Below are 17744 nucleotides of genomic sequence, written 5' to 3'. Positions count from 1 at the left end.
CAGAAATGCCATTACTCTGTTTACAAAGAGTTAATAATTCAACACGGAGTACAATAACATTGATATCAAAAAAGAGAAATTCTATTCCATTGTGTTTACTAAATGCACGCTCTGTGTCAGACTTCTGTGGGCAGAAGTTTGTGACACAAATATTCAAACATCAGTAGCCACTCTTGATGAGGAATTCACAGACTAGTCACAGCATGCATTAGTCACATCATTTTAAGAGTGTGATGATCATGAACGTGTGGATGCACTGTAACCCAAGAACCCTTTTGGCTCCAATGTCTGATACTAAATTTGGAGAGATCAACCTTCAAAGCAACATTACCTCGTCCTAACTTCACTGGGGTATACATAGCTCTCCTCCCAAATATGCCAATCACCATGATATTAGCAATGCTTGCCATGTCCAGGAATGATCTGCAAGTGAGCACTATACTCATATTCTATCTATTCTTGTACCTTCTTCATTCCATATTCCCAGGCGGCCTCTGTGGCTACAGCTGCTTTCAGAGCTGCCATTCCATATATCATTTCACATGCTTCTATGGTCACTCTTTAATACCATACTGAAAAGTTCATGATTGGGCCACGTGTTCAAGGGACAGTGGTCTGCAGGTAATGGTTTGTTGCCTACCCACGTATCTACATTTTATTAGCTCAATCATCAAGAGCTGAGTGCCATTCAACATGCCTTTTAACTTGGACATCCATTGGATCCACGTGTAGGGGTGGGAATAAGAGCTGATGTTGTTTATTGCTACTTTCCTAAATATGGCATCAGAAACACTACCCAATGCAATGAAAAATCAGCCCTTGTAAAGGACTCTTATATAGTAGTACTCATCTGGATCTTGTTTCCCTTGCCTGACACTTCACACACTTTTAATCACTTATTTAACAGTTAAGATTGTTTCCCAGTATAATGGATAATATTAATAAGTTATGTTTTAAAATATGTCACACTGCAAACTGGTGCACCATAGATAAAAAATAAATAAATAAAATTACTCTAAATAAAATTAACAGTTTTTGCTGTTAGAACACTTTCATTCCCTTGAATGTTGAGAGATCCACTTTCTGATTAGTTTTTACTTACCTGCTAAGGTCACATTATTAAAATATCAGAGAACAACTTGAACATATCTTTGACAACCTAGAGATGGTATAAAACACAATGCTAACATGCTCCTATAGCTATTTATTGCCCTCCAATAAATCAGAAATTATGGTTTGAAAGCATTTGTGTATGTGTCTTTGAATAACTCACTAGTGACCAATTTGCTAAGTGCTTTATATATTTAAAAGAATTTTATATACCTAGAAAATAATTTCATTTAACCTTCACATAAAGCTATGAAAGTCAGAAAATCCTAGAAATTATGGATGATTTCCAAGGTCACACAAGTAGAATATATTAAGACAGGGAATACTGTTTCATGGAATAAGGAAATCAGGGTTTGGGGAGGCAAAAAAACAATACTCTGATAATAAATGTTCTGACTGAACATAAATGTAGCTATTATATTTAAAGTCTGGTTACATACTGAAGAAAGAGTGGGATATTGTAGGTATTTATTTCATTTAAATTAAAGATGCTAAAGATTTCTGTAGTAATGGGATCCTCTAAATAACTTTTTGTCTAAACTGACATATTTACTTAATGTCTCAATATAAATGGCACATAAAATAGATCCTATTCATCTGAAGGCAACTTTCTTATTTATGGTGAAATGTGTTAAAAAAAAAAAGTACAGAAAAAACAAAGCCATGCATCCTCCAATCCCTGTGACAGCTGCATCAGTATTTCTGCTGACCCCAGAGGATAAGGCACATTTAAAAGACACTATAAGATTAGAAGCACTAGATTCTCTATGGTTGGGGCTTAGTGAAGTATTAACATTGCTTTGGCAAGTTCCTTGCTTGAGACAGGCTTAGGGGAATTAACAGCAAAATGCTTCATTTCCCATATTTCTATTTTGTGGCACACTTTTGACCACGTAGCTAAGCACAGATATATTATTTTCTAAGCTTGCAGTGCCTTTGAAAAAGAAACACAAAAATCACATTTTTCATTTTAAATTTAATACATAGACATTGATTCCATAAAGGTAGGATTGTTAATAATTTATAACAAGACATTGATTTTTCAATCACCTTTGTTATATCTGTAATAAAGGGGACTTGTAAAAGAAAAGAAATTAAGGTAAATATAGTTTAAGATTATACATTATTCAAAGAGAATCACCTACTCTATGCTTTGCATACAAAGTAATAATATAGCAAACGGATTTTCCTTAACATGGGAACCAAATTACCAAATACATATAGTCTTGAATGGATGATCATGTTAATAACATATAATGTGATGAGAATTACCTTTGTGTTCCTCCTCCCCCAAATCTATAATCCCTGTGTAGCTATGAGGAAAATAAAAAATGAACCTAAGGGCTGGGGATGTGGCTCAAGTGGTAGCACGCTCGTCTGGCATGTGAGTGGCCCGGGTTCAAACCTCAGCACCACACAGAAACAAAGATGTTGTGTCCGCTGAGAATATAAATAAAAAAAAAAAAATGAACCTAAATTGCAATGTACTCTACCACATTCCTGACCAATGTTCCTCAAAGATATCAAACTCATCGAAACAAGGAGTTTAAGAAACTGTCACTGCATAGTGGGGCCTAAGAAGATAGGACTACTAAATGTAATATGGGATTGGATCCTGGGGTAAAAAAGAGAAAAGGACATTTGGCAAAAACTTAAGAAATGTGAAGGTGGGTGTTGGGTGTGGTGGCTTAAACGTATAATCCAAGCAATTTGGGAGGCTGAGGCAGGACAAGTTCAAGTCCAGTCTCAGCAAGCGAATAAGACCCTCAACACGTTAGTGAGAATTTGTTTCAAAAAATAAAAAGGACAAAGGTTATCACTCAGTGGTAAAGTGACCTTGTTTTTAATTCCCAGTACCCCTCTCTCAAAAAAAAAAAAAAAAGAATTTTAGTGAAGTATGAGCGCTTTAGTTAATAATATCAGTATTGGTTCCTTAGTTGTTATGAATATACTGCAGTAATGAAAATGTTAACTATGAAGGAAATGAGGTACAGGGTGTGTAGGAACTCTCAGATTCTTGTACTTTTTTTTTAAACTAAGACTATTATAAAATTAAAGTTTATTAAACTTAAGAAAAATAGAAGTAAAACTAGTCAAACAAATAAAATATCTTCTCAATGACTTTACAGAATCATAGCCAAAAGGGAACTAGGCAGTTTTATAGTATGGCTTTCTTGATTTTTCACTAGGAAGGTTTCACTGTTTTTCAAGGTAATATTATACCCTAAGGTAGAAAGTAGGAGTGACCGGACATAGTCCAATTCCAAATCTAGAGCTTGTTATCCTACACTAACAGACTCACGTACATTCTATCAATATTTATTAAGCAGTTATTTCGTGCTAAGATCTTTGCCAAGTCACAGGCAATAAGGACACACAGACCATGTACCTAAGTTAGCAGTGACACAGTTCACAGGAGACATTTCAAAGTGATTCAATAATGATAATTATAAGCAGTCCTTCATCTCTTTTTTCTCAGGACCACATCCTCACATTCACACTTTACATCAAAGAGGCACTCAATAAATATTTATTGAAAGAAACCAATGAATGAATGAAAGAACAATAATCATTGTGAAAGCACTTTTAAAGGCTTTATAGTTATTAATGCATTCAATGCTCATAAAAACGAAAATACGAAAATCATGTTTTATCCCCGTCTGAGCAAAGAAATGGAGGTGTGTAGAAATTTGGGAACATCCAATGCCAGACTGGCAGCAGGCAACAGTGACTTGAACTGTCTGGCTAACTTGCACATGCTGTTCATTTCTTTTGTATTGCTAAAATTTAGATTTTGGTTATAAGACTTTTAGCTAGTCGTCATTTATTATTGCAAGCTGAAAGGCAACATCTTTTTTTTTTTTTTTTTTTTTTTTTGTACTGGGAATTAAACTCAGAGGCACTCAACCCCAGCCCTATTTTGTATTTTATTTAGAGACAGGCTCTCACTGAGTTTGATTAGCACCTCGCTTTTGCTGAGGCTGGTTTTGAACTCATGATCCTCCTGCCTCAGCCTCCTGAGCTGCTGGTATTACAGGCATGCACACTGTGCCCAACTGAAAGGTAACATCTTAAATACTAAACTTAAAAAAAAAAACTAAACATGGCCTAAACTAGAGTCAATCAAGTATGTCCAATCATGCATTTATGCTCAAGTACTTAAATCCATTTAGAAAGAGGAGAAAAGGAAAATCTTTAGTTTTCAAATAACCTCTTGTGCAGAATGGCAAGAATAAATCACAGCCTACTCCCCAGCCCAGAAAATGATAAAGTAGTATAATGATTCACTTTTCTCAGTGTTTCCCAAAGGCTGATTTAGATTTCTTTGCAGTATTCAACTAAGGATTCTGGGAACAATGTATGTGACAGAGAGTTGGAAATAATGGGTGAGATTCAATGGGAAGAAAAAGGGTTGGATGGTCTGGGCTTGTATTTTTGTGCCGTTTTTCTGCCAGTGCCCTGTAGCAAAGAATCATTATTGCAACTGTCACTATTTGGCTTTGGCATCAAAACAGATTGCTAATACTTTGTGGAATGGGGCTTTAGTTGAGAATGAAAGGTAGCATGTCAGTATTCAGAGGGGCCCATTTGTGACCCTCATTTTGAATAAAAACATTGTAAATACTTTAAAAAAATATCCCAAAAGCATAAGGAAGGATTCCAAAAAACATCAACAACTTGAATTCTGGATAATAAAGTAGAACAGCCAAGTTACATGGTCTGGGTAAGAAAAAAAGAGAGAGAGGGAAAGAAAAATTATTCCTCTAGTTACAGACTTCATAACCCAAGTGGGAAAACCATAGCTGAGTTATTTCAGTTTCCTCCTAGGAAACAGGGATGAATGTTATGACCCAAAGACACTCATTACGTTTTCCTATAGATGGAAGACTCAGAATTACACACGATTTATTTTCTTCTTTCCTGTGTGAATTTAAGTCTCACTCATACTTGCTAGCAAGTGAGTATAACATCTGCTTCCTCTTAAAGATGCTGACACTCTGAAGTATAAAAAGAAGAAAATCACAAGCCTTTGGAAATTAGTACTGGAAGCTTCTTTCCTATTGATTTTATTCAATTTAGCCAATATACATCAAACATGGTGTCACAGTTAGACCTGGGAAGGAATGGACCTTGGCATTGGGCTTTGTACTTATCAGGGAACCATGAAGCACCAGTCACTGAAACAAAACCTCTTTGTTTTTGTACTTTGGGCCTTATAAAACAAAAACAAAAACTTTTGAATTGGCTTGGCTTGATAAGCAGTAGAGCAAACAATGGAAATTATGAAAAGGGAAAGTTAAGGTTGAACTGGGTACCCTGAAAGCCAAGGTATAGATATCAAGTGTTAACAAGTGTGTGTGTGTGTGCGCGCTCGCATGCTGAGTGGTCAGAGAAAATTACAACTTATTTCTGGAAGTCAGAGAAAGAGTGGGTGCTTGTATATAAATCTGGCAAAAGCATCCCAGTCATCAAAATGTAATATAAAAGGGACAGAGTCATGGCTGCCACCACATACTCTGCTAGGATGGTATTAACTATAGGATATGTTTCAAACTGCCTGGTAATCTTGAGTCCACAAAAGGAGGCTGGACAGGAACCAGACATGGCCCTCCACTTGTGGGCCACCTGATTTGGGTGAGGTCAGTCACCAGTCCAAGCTCCTGGCTTTGTGCAGAGTTTTTGCAGATCTGTTTTATAGCTTGGTAGGGCTCAGAATCGAGTCAGGCAAGGAGATTCTTAAGTCTCCATGTCATACGGTTCCTGAAGAAAAGGTAATGGGGATGCTTGGTGACACCTGATAAACATTTAGATATGTGGCATACTGTCCCCATTTGTACTCTTGTCCTAGCCCTAGAAACTTCTTGAGTATGTCTGATTTAACCCCTCCCTAATGTCAGACACTGTGCTAATCATTGGGGGTAGAGAAATCAGTATAATATATCTTATATACAAAAGAGTGACAGCACTCTAGTAAAAGTGGAGGAAACAAATGGGTTCACTCTCTTTGAGGAGGATGTAAAAGAGGTGTTATAAGAAAATATTAGAAAAACGAGTTGTATTCCAAATCCCAATTTATTTGCACCTCTAATGGTCAATGACATGGAAGTAAGATGCAAAAAGTGTGAACTTTTAATTCACAATTTCTGCCCTGTTGTAACTTATACGAAACTCTCCATGTTCTAAGGAATCAGGTGAACAATTCTCTCTGTCATCTCATCATTTAAACTGCACTACCCAAATCTTGTCTATATTAGAAATTGCAGAAAAGAGTTTTTTTAAAAAACAAATTGCTAAAACAATCAAACATCAACTTCTGAGGCAATTACTTCAAGAGTAGATGCATACATAGAGATTTTGGATATCAGTTGAACTCACTGTGCCATGGATAGCACACGCAGATCAGAATATAAACAATTCTCATGCAAAAGTATTTGAGACAGAGCGTACTTAAATTAAAAAAAAAAAAAAGGAAAAGAAAGGTTCAACTTGTAGATTTCTAAGGCCAGTACCTAATTATTTTCATAGGAATTGGTCATCTTCCAGGATGATCATGTGATACGTTAAGGAAATATTATAAATTATCCTATGATAAATTACCCTATGAATTATCCTAAGTAGCTTTCATCCCATAGGATAATTTATCCAAACTTTAGGCTATTCCTGCCATTTACATTTTATGATAAGCAGATGAGAGAATAGGTTTTTCCCAACTCTATAGAAATCCTAACAAGGAGATGAGGATTATGTCCAGATCAAAGAAGGCTTCATGAGGGACAGCAAATGACAAGCTAACAAGAAGCAGAAGGGAAATCAGTATGAAACCACACACAGGGAGAAGCAGAGATGCTCTCTGGTCTCAGCAGGGAAATCCAGATCCCCCACTGAGGAGTTAAGCAGGATCCAATAGTTGGTCAACCAAGTTGATATCCACTTAACATCTACAAACCTTACTTTTCTTTTCTTTCTTTCTTTCTTTCTTTCTTTCCTTTTTTGGTGGCACTGAGGATTGAATCCAGGGTTTTGTGCATATGAGGCAAGCACTCTACCAACTGAGCTATATTCCCAGGCCCACAAACCTTACATTTTAAAAATGTCCTTGACCTTGAAAAAGACCTCTCAAGTTTGAACTGGGATTTTGCCAAGTATAAACAGGCAGTGTTACTTTTTCCAGGCAATAGTCCTACTCCCTTCCCCCCCCCCAAAAAAAAAAGGTGAGATGCAATTTTTGAGATGTATATGATAAATGAGAAGAAGGTAGAGACACATCCACATCTTTGTTGAAGAAAAAAATAATTTTGGGAATGCAATAGAGTTTCCATTTAGCAGTTAAACCGGGGTTGATTTTCTTGAGAACAGGGTCTTCTCTCCCTGACTTAGAGTCTGTCTGTTTCTGAGAGAATTCATTTTTATTCTGTTCACAGAGGTTTAGTATACAACATAATTTGTTCTCTCCAAAGAAAAATTAATCCAAAGTAAGTTAATCAGAAGGAAAGGTGGTTAGGCCTTGGATTAACTGAGTGGATCTGGCCTTTGTATATATAGTGGATAAGTACCCAAACTTACATGTTTGGTTAGAACTTGGGATGGTCCTGGCAAATATTACAGAAGGAAAAGGAAGACAGAAGGAAAAAAATCAATGTATTTCAAAGCTATTTTAAATTGCTTGGCTGTCACTAGATTAGAAAGCTGCCTTTTCAGGCTTCTCATAGAGATTTTTACTTTTTCCCCTTAGTAAGGCAGAAGAAAAAAAAATTCTATGAATGGTAGTTCCCCTGTTCTAAGAACTTTCAGAGAAAAATGAAAAATTAAAAGTGCTGCATGTTGCAATAACAGTTCCCATTTCATTAACAAGAAGACCTCTGTGTTGAAAATCTTGATGGGAAATCTGGCAAAAAGTCAAAGTGGTTATACAGCCACTGTCTTTGGTAGCTATCTATTTAATATAGAGAGCAATAAATGTTTTTCTTCAGGCCATGTGCTTTAGGCTACAAATGAGGGTTTGCCTTGTGTCCATAACTTCTATAATATCTAACTATTAGAATTATGACATGATAAATCATGAAAGTTGAAAGTTTTTGCTAATTGAAATTGAACTCAAAGGGTGTGTGATCTTGGCTTCTGCCTAGTGAATTTAGAATGTGTGGAGAATTTAAAATGTGGAGGCAGTCACGCTAAGTCATTTAGGATACAAATCCTTGGTCTAGAATCCTGTTAGGCAGTCCATATAAAAGTGAAGTAATAATTGTCAGCTTTTCAATTTTTTTTTTTTGGTACAATAGAGCTGTCTTTAAGATAAGAAAACAAGCTCTCATAATGAAGGGCACAATGATAAAATATTTAGAAGGGATATAATTTAGAGCATTATCCCATCTGGTCTCAGGCATTTTATTGTATGTGCAAGAATTACTTACTGTAATTACAATGTATTGTTTCATGGATTAACTATGCAGAAAACATTTTAATCACCCAAAAGATACCATGATGTCACTGATGAGAACTTGCCACATCATTCATTTCACAGACATTTAGATTAAAGTCCCTCCCTATCTTTGGTTTCAGGGGAGTAGGAAAGGAGCATTGAAGGAGAAAATTCCATTGGAATTTATAGGAGATGACTTACAGAAATGAAGAAAACATACAAAAAGAAAGAACCTTTACAAAAATCACAAAACACTTTTCTAACCGAAAAATTTTAAGAACTACCGAGTATTTCTTTTTAGTTGTTAGCTGTGTTGTTGAAAGACTCAAACTACCAGTCATTTTAATCAAAATAGGACATTAAAATTATTTTCCCTCTGTAGGGAGAGGAGAAAGATGAGGTTATCATGTAACACAACTCATTGATAGAATCTCTCTCTTCAAAGTAGTTGTTTCCATACAGTGTTAATATTAGTTTAGCCAACCTGATATTGGGGGGTCAGGAGACACATAAAAATTAGAGAAGATGTGCAAATTGAAATGAAACAGAGAAATTAAAATTCTACTCAGTATTTAATGAAAGGTGGCTACTTGGAACATCCTAAAATTATGGAATCAAAGGCCCTCTTTCCCAGCAAAGCCAACTGTCATGTTTCTAATAATCATCTTATTATCTACAGAAACCATACATTTTTTTTTCATGAAATAGCAGGTATAAAATCATCTTGTCTATTATTTCCATAAGCTATCACAAAGTTCCAGAAATTCTAAACTACGACAGATTGCAGCCTGCAAAAATCTCCCCCAAAATGTGTATTCTTCATTTCGCTTTTGAGAATACGTTAATTGTAACAATATCACCATTTTACCAAAACATTAAATGAAATGTTGTTTTAGAAAATCAATTTTTTTTTAACGAAGAAATCTTTAGAAAAACTATCTTGATTATCCTTAGGCCGCAATAAGATACCTTCTCCCCCTTTTTTTTCTTTTTAGCAGCAAGTTGTTTCAAATCCAATTATTTATTTTGAGTGTATATTTAGAATGGAAGGGTTTATTAGGTAGATATATCAACCAATATTTAATTTCAACACTATAATTTATTTTTAAGGCAAAGCTAGGTTAAATAAGGATATACCATTTGAGAATTAATTTCAAAGGATATTTGTGTTATCTGTGAAACTGTCAGTACTCGTCATTATGATCCTATGGAATGCTAAATATTTTTATAGCCACCAAAGAACAGAAATCTAGTCCCATATGACCTGACCTGTCAAAGGATGCTGACATTTCTATTTCATTTCATGTGCTGGGATCTTGTTTCATGAGTCAAATCAGAACATCCTATCAGCAATAAGAATAGAAGTTCTAGGGGCTAGGGTTGTGACTCAGTGGTAGAGTGCTCGCCTAGTAGCATGCTTGCCTAGCATGCATGAGGTACCAGGTTCCATCCTCAGCACCACATAAATGTAAAATAAAGATATTGTGTCCACTTAAATCTAAAAAATAAATATTAAAAAAATGTGGACTCAACAAGTCAGGAATAAAAAAAAAAGAATAGAAGTTCTAAAATTTCACCATTAATTTAGGTAAGAATAATATTTAAAATCCAACTCTTGAGCTTTAGGAAAGTTCACTATTTTATTTAGGATACATGTGTGTATATCAGTTTTTAATTCTCAGTACTTTTGCTACTTTTAACAAAAACCCAGCTGGGAAAATTAAGAATCAAGAGGCAGCACCTTGATTGGGTAAACTGCTTTTAGAAATCACTTTTTCAAAACAGATACATTTTCTTGGGACCCATGGTTTTCTTTTTGTGCATCCTGGGTTCATTTGGAGATTTTCCTCTAGCACGGGGAAAGCCTTACCACGGACACGTGACTAGCTGTGTTCATGTCCTCACTGCAGGCTTCTCTCGCCTAGGGAGGAAGCCAGCCAACAACGCCTGCATCCAGGACTGGATGTGTGCAATCAGAAAGTCAAAAGTCTGAGCGATCAGGGAGGGTGCGAGGCAGAGACCACATCCAAGCCTGGTATTGGGAAGGCTGCTGCCAAGCTCCAAGATCACAGCCAGGCTACGACAGCCAATTCTCAGGGCTGGAGAGAAAAAGTCAGAGCCAGAAGGCAAACTGGGTGAGAAGAAACAGGTCCTCGGGTATTTAAGGACGTGACTTAAGACCATGGCAGGCAGACAAGGTGACAACCTTGTTAGGTTATTTTTAGCTTTAAGGCCTTACCCCTGGGACAGCTCTGTATCGTTTTATTGAGGACAATCCTTGTGGTCCCTACCTGCACCTCCCAGAGAAATGAGGTGAAGGAATGGATAGAAGATATGGGTCTAGAGACTCTGTGCTTTATGCCCCTGGACTACACTACAAGAAGTTGATGAACCAGTGGCCAGAGCTCAAGTTCCTTTGTTAATTCCTTGTTTGCTCAAAATTTTTTCTCTGCTTCATCAAAAATAAAATAACAATATAAGCAAATAAAATGACACATGTACGTATGCATGTTTCTGTTTCCAATTCCACTTTGCTCTCATGAGTCACCCCTCATGGAGGGCATTTCTGTAGGAAGCAAACTAGAAAATTTCTTGGTTCATTGGTGTGGGGGAGAGAAATGTGACCAAGAATTGGGCAGCTCAGCTGGTGGAATCGAGTTGTAGGGTCTGGTTGAGTGACATCTTTTATTCTGAAAAGGTTACCCAGAGAACATTGTGGCTTAGGACTCAATTGTGTAAAAAATATAATGTGATGTACCAAAATTGAACCCCAGAATAGATTCATCTGGATCATTCAAGGGCACACACAACTCTAGGCATTGGGGAATTCTTGAAGGATACTTGGACATTGAAAAAAAAAAACTATTCTGTTTTCACACAATCATCTTCTTTTCATATAACACATGATGTCTCTATGAATTTTTAGCACTGCAATGTCATCGTTTCAGTAGTCGTTTGCTCTTACATAACAATTCAGGAAAAATCCACTGTGACTTAACCTTTAGAGCGCAATTCTAAAACCACAGCTTTGTTTCTGCCTGACTTGTCAATCTGGGTTAGTCAATATTGCTCAGATTGGAGGTTAAACTAACTTAAGTTGAATAGAACTCCATGAGACAGAATTATTTGTATTTGTTTATTAACTGTTTTTTTTTTTTAATTTTGTGGGGGGCAGGATAGGCAGAACAACAGAAAAATCAGAGAGATGTTTGAGGTGCCCTCCAAAATTACATATTTTATAGGGAGAAAAGTTTTGTGAGTTTCTTCTCTTAATGAATATTTTTATCAGTCAGTCCAGCTGAATTGAGATGATGAACCAATCCACAGAATTTGGATAAAATTCATCTCTTTTGATATTTGAAGGTCCCATCATCAAAGATATTCCATTTTTACTGGAGGATGTATCCTGTTAAGATTTCTAAATTGCTAGTGGAAAAGGTGTCAATAGCTATGTTTCATAAATTCTGATGTCAATATCATTGACATATGCAAATGAATGGCAAATGTCAAGGAAGTATACAATCAAGTTTGCAAGGTTATACAATATACTGAAAGTGATAGATTTATATCATTCAAAACGACAGAAAGATTTCTTCTTCAACTACATTTATTTATTTATGTTAAATTGTGTATGACACAGAGAGGCTCTCTCCGTGGTCCAACAATCTAGCTGTCTAGTTTTATAAATCCTTATTTTAAATGCTGCTGCATGAATCAGCTCTCAGGTATCACAAAACATTCCTTCAGAGGTAAACCTAAAGAATTACAAAATTAAACAAATATGTGATAAAGAAATTTTTAAAAGGTGTAAAACAATAGTAGTATTTTAGATTTGTTTTCAGATGATTTTGCATACATTTCACTTGCCAACACCTTATACTATTAATTAGCTAAGTTTTTAAGAGCATCAAAATTATTTAAAGTTTATTATTGCCACCTGGCAAAAAGTATTATTTTTGATAATAACCAGGTAAGTATTAAAATATTATGTAGTATCAGTAGGACACTGTAGCAGTCCTATAGTAACATATATGTTTACAAATATGTGTGTGTGTGTGTGTGTGTGTGTATGTGTATGTGTGTGTGTGTGTGTGTGTGTGTATGTGTGTGTGTGTGTGTGTGTGTGAAATTGAACTCAGGACACTTTTCCACCTAGCTCTATTACCACTCTTTTTTATTTTTAGTATCTTGAAAAGGATCTTGTGAAGTTGCAGAGGCTGGGCTCTAACTTGTGATGTTCTTGCCTTAGCACCCCCAAGTTGCTGGGATTACAGGCATGCTTCACCATACTTGGCAAAAATTGTTGCTATAAAAGTATTGCTAAGGCAATGTGTATCACTACCAAACATCATATATTTAATTTTGAACTAATTTTACACTATTTAGAATAGAAACATGTACTAAATATTTTTGTTGATATTATATTAAATTTAATGTGCCATGTCAAATATCAAATACCTACTTATCATATTCGCCATGGTTTATGCCCTTCTGTTTAGAAACTGTAATCATTTAAAACATTAAGAAGTCAGAGATATCCTTTTAAAGTAGAGTGTAGATCACATTGCTCTTTTCTACATACTGCTCTGATGGCTCCCCTATTATGTTCCATGTAAAACCTGATGTCCAGTTGTAAGTTTTCCTCCTTAGACCAGGGAAAAGCAAAGATATCACCTGTTGCCATGGCCATCCATCATTGTACTGTATACTCTAGTTGGGATTATTAATCAAGGGAAAAAAGGTTTGCAGATTAGAGAGAAAGAAGTCAAACTATTTCTATTCTTAGATGCCATGATCTTATACATCAAAAGCCCTAAGGAATCTACTAGAAAAAAGCCAATAGTTTCAATAAGGTCATAGAATATGAGATCAACATACAAATCAGTTATACCAGTAATGAATAATAAAAAAATACTCCCATGAAAAGGAATTAAAAACTTAGGAATAATTTCACTAAGGAAGTGCAAGACTCATACACTGAAATTATACAATGATGTTGAAAGAAATTAAAAATCCCTAATTAAATGGAAAGATATCCCATGTTCTTGGATTAGAAGGCTAACAGAGCGAAGACTACTCAAGTTAGTCTACATGTATGCAATCCCTATCAACATTCTAAGTGTATTTTTTTTTTGTAGAGTGGACAAGCTTACCTAAATTTCATGTAGATATGAAGGGCATCTAATAGCTAAAACAATATTGAAAAAGAACAATGTTGGAGGGCTCACACTTCCAGATTTCAAAACTTATTAAAAAGTTACAGTAATCAAAACAATATGGTATAATGACAGATGTATAGATAAACGAAACATGGTCCAGAAAGAAAATAAATCTATACCTTCATCTATGGCCAATTATATATTAGCAAATCTGCCCTGTGAAGACTTCAACAATGGTATTGGGACAAATGGATATCCACATGCAAAAGAATTAAGCTAGACCTCTACCTCCCACTATATGCCACACAAAATAGATCAATGTTCTATAATATGAGACTTCAAACAACAATATTCTTGAAAGAAATATATGTGTAAATATAAGTGACCTTGGATTAGGCAATGGTTTCTTTAAAAATTTTTAAAAGCTTTTAAGAGTCAAAGGATACTATCAAACAAAATGAGAAAACAACACACTGAATAGGACAAAATATTTGTAACTTATATAGTTTATAATGGTCTAATGTCCAGAATGAAGAAATCATGCAATTAAATAGTAAAAAAACAAACAACACAGTAAAAAATCAGGCATATGATTTGAATAGACCTTTCAAATAAGATAGACAACAGGCCAATAGAGATATTAAAAGATATTCAACTTTAGGCAATAGAGAAATGCAAATAGTAACCACTGGGAGATGCCATTTCATATCAAACAGGATGACTGCCATAACACAAAAATTTTAATTAAATTTATAACAGAAAATAAGTTTAGGCAAAGATGTGAAGAGATCTGAATCCTTACACATTGCTGGCAAGAATACAAAATGTTGTAGTCATTAGAAAAGTTTGAAAGTTGCTCCAAAATTTGGTTCTTAGGCATGTACCCAACATAATTGAAACTACATTTCACATACATACAACTTGTGCAATAAATGTTCATGAAAGCACTATTTATAATCTTCAAAAGCTTCTAATGAGCTGGGTGAGGTGGCAAACATCTGTAAATCCCAGCAGTTCGGGAGGCTGAGGCAGAAGGATCAAAGCCAGCCTCAGCAAAGCAAGGCACTAAGCAACTCAGTGAGACCCTGTCTCTAAATAAAATATAAAATAGGGCTGGGGATATGGCTCAGTGGTCAAGTGTCTCTGAATTCAATCCCCTGTACCCGCCCCCTCCCACTCCCCAAAAAGATTCTAAAGACCCTGATGTCCATCAAATGATGAATGTCTAAATAAAATGTGATACATATTTAAATGGAATCTTTTTCATCACCAAATAAAGAACCAAATTGTAACCCTGTTTTTGGTGATTAAAAAAAAAAAAAGTCAATGTATGAAAGTGTGAGTGCTCCAAGATTGTTCTTTTTCAGAATTATTTTAGCTATTAGGTCCCTTTCATTTCTCTATGAAGTTTAGGTAAGCTTGTCCATTTCTACAAGAAAAAAAAATACACTTCAACATGGTCGAATCTTGAAAGCAAAATACTGAGTTAAAAAAAAAAAAGCAGTTAGTCACAAAAGGCCACTTATTGCATGACTCCATTCACATAAATTGTCCAAATAAGAAAACCCCTAAGAGTCAGAAACTAGATCAGAAGTTGCCAAGGAATGAGAGGAAGGGAGAAATAGGAGGCACATGGCTTCTTCTGATGATTAAAGAAAATATATATATATATATATATATATATATATATATATATATATATCAAGGAATTAGTTGTACTGATTACACAACCTTGTGAATATGTTAGAAACTTCTTAATTATATACTTTAAAATGGTGAAAATATTGAATTATATTAGATGAATTTTTATCTATAATTTTTTTCTTTCTCAAGACAGTGTCCTTGCCAAAGGCCCTGTGATTTATTCCTCCAGTGTCTGATTTTTCTCTCTCTCCTTGTTCCCCTTTGTTCCCTCTGTAACAAACACACTGTGACCTTCTTCGCCTTGCTCTCTTCCAGCACTCCAAGTACCCTCCCATCTTAGAAACACTAAATTTACTATTCCTCTTTCTAGAATGTTCTTCCCCAGAGAACCATACTACCCACCCCCCTCATCATTTTCAAGCCTGCATCACTTTCTCATTGAGGCTCTCTCTTCTCACCCTGGACCATGCAGTCTCTGCTCATTTATCCTAGCAGATCTTCTTTCTCTTTCCTGCTTGTATTTTCTCTACAACACCTAGCACATTCAAATAGGTCATGTAATATACAACAACCTAAGGGTTGCTTTTATCTGTCCCCTTGAAAATTCCACAAGGGCAGAGAATATCAGTTGTTTTGTTCTCTGGTGGTCCTTAGCATCTAGAATGGCGATGGAAACTTAAAGGGTTACTTAAGTATTTCCTGGATGAACGAACAGAACAACCCAATGAAGTTATGCTTGGGAGGGAAGAAGAACTAGTAGAGGAGGCAGAGAAAGGCCCAGTACCTTCGTGCCATTGCATTTGTGATAAAATCATTTTTCAACTGTTTGAAATTTTTGCCTTCATTCAAGTATTATTTAATTAGGTGATTTAAGGAAAGTGGTTATGATTTTTTTAAATGAAGAATGACATTATATGATTTCTTCAGTCCTTTCTAGCTCTTAATTATGATGTTCTCTCAAACAGGATGTTTATAGAAATAGTGCTGTAACAGAGTTCCTAAAGAAGTTATTAATAAATTAAGAATTACCAGTAATTCTTTACTAGAGCTTTCATTTCTAGATACCGACAGCTAAAGTAGAGAGGGTAAATGTGCAGAACTTTTGTCTGCACTTGGATAGTTATGCCAGGAATTCTATCAGGACATAATTGCCATGTCTTTTTTTGTTTGTTTGTTTTATTCATTTTACTGGATCAGAAAAAGAAAGGAATGGTTCAGTCTAGAAGGAGAGTTGCTGAGACTCTTAAGAAAAAAAAAAAACACCAAAACATTATGCAGCTGAAAAAGAGATTAAGATAAAAACTATAAATCCATGTGGAACAGACTGTGGGAAAATTTGAACTCTCAAGAATCAAGTAGCTCTATAAAACCTGGAAAATGTGACCCAAAGTTAGGAAACAGGTTAAGAAGTTCTTAAAAAAAAAAAGTAGGTAAAAATATGAGAAATCTCTTATATTTACTAAATAACCTGTTTCTTTAAAATCCTGTTCTAATGTTAAATGGAATATAAATATGTGTATATAATATAAACATATACATATATTATATGTGTAAACAATATAATATCTATTTAATTAGATCTAGCTAGTCTTGAGACTTTATTTTTATCCATTTTATTGCTTATTTTACAGAAACATCATCATTGAGTAAAAACACATGCTAGTATTTTTTTTCAGGGAAAGTACCCCTGTGAAAAATCTATTTGGTAAAAGGATCAGCCCAGGGAAAACTCATAAGCAATTTTTTTTACTATCAAGCTGAGGATAAATAGCCTCAAACATAAAGGCCAATAAATTTGTGCATCCACTTTAGAAAACTGTTAGCCAAAAAATTATCACTTGACCCAGGAAAACCTCTCCAGCACAATTACACATGGACCTCAGAGAAATAAGGTCATGTTTCTACACACACACACACACACACACACACACACACACACAAATTGTGCATAAAATTTCATAGGAACATTTTTCACATTACCAAAATAAAATGTCCATCCATTAATGAATGAAAGCAAAGAAAAAATATGGTTTATCTCTACACTGGAATATTATTCTGCCCTAAGAAGAAAAATGTCATGTTAACAGCCATGTCATGAATGAACCTTAAACACATCAGGCTAAGTAAAAGAAACTAGTCACAAATATTATATGAGACACGGGGTGATTCTATTCATGTGAAATATCCAGCCTGGGCTAATTCACAGAGCCAGAAAATAGATCAGAGGTTTCCAAGGGAGAGAGAGGCCGTGGGAAGTACTGATGGTACTTCTTCCGGGGTTCCAAAATTGATGGTTGCACAGCTCCAAGTATTCTAAAAACCAGAGACTGTACACTTTAAACAGGTGAATTGCTTTATATGTAAAACACATCCTAAGTAAAGCTATTATTAAAAAAAAAATCAACAAGCTG

The 17744-nt window shown here is 35.2% G+C and overlaps 1 protein-coding gene across 4 annotated transcripts in view; it reads right to left on the bottom strand.

The window, feature by feature from the left end:
• Znf385d (zinc finger protein 385D) overlaps positions 1–17744 on the bottom strand; it is an 826924-nt gene that overhangs the window by 17260 nt on the left and 791920 nt on the right. The window lies entirely within an intron of this gene.

The sequence above is a fragment of the Ictidomys tridecemlineatus genome, chromosome 2, assembly GCF_052094955.1.
Source record: "Ictidomys tridecemlineatus isolate mIctTri1 chromosome 2, mIctTri1.hap1, whole genome shotgun sequence".
NCBI lineage: Eukaryota > Metazoa > Chordata > Mammalia > Rodentia > Sciuridae > Ictidomys > Ictidomys tridecemlineatus.
Note: the sequence above shows the minus strand (reverse complement) of the source record. Positions and strands in the feature narration are given on the sequence as shown.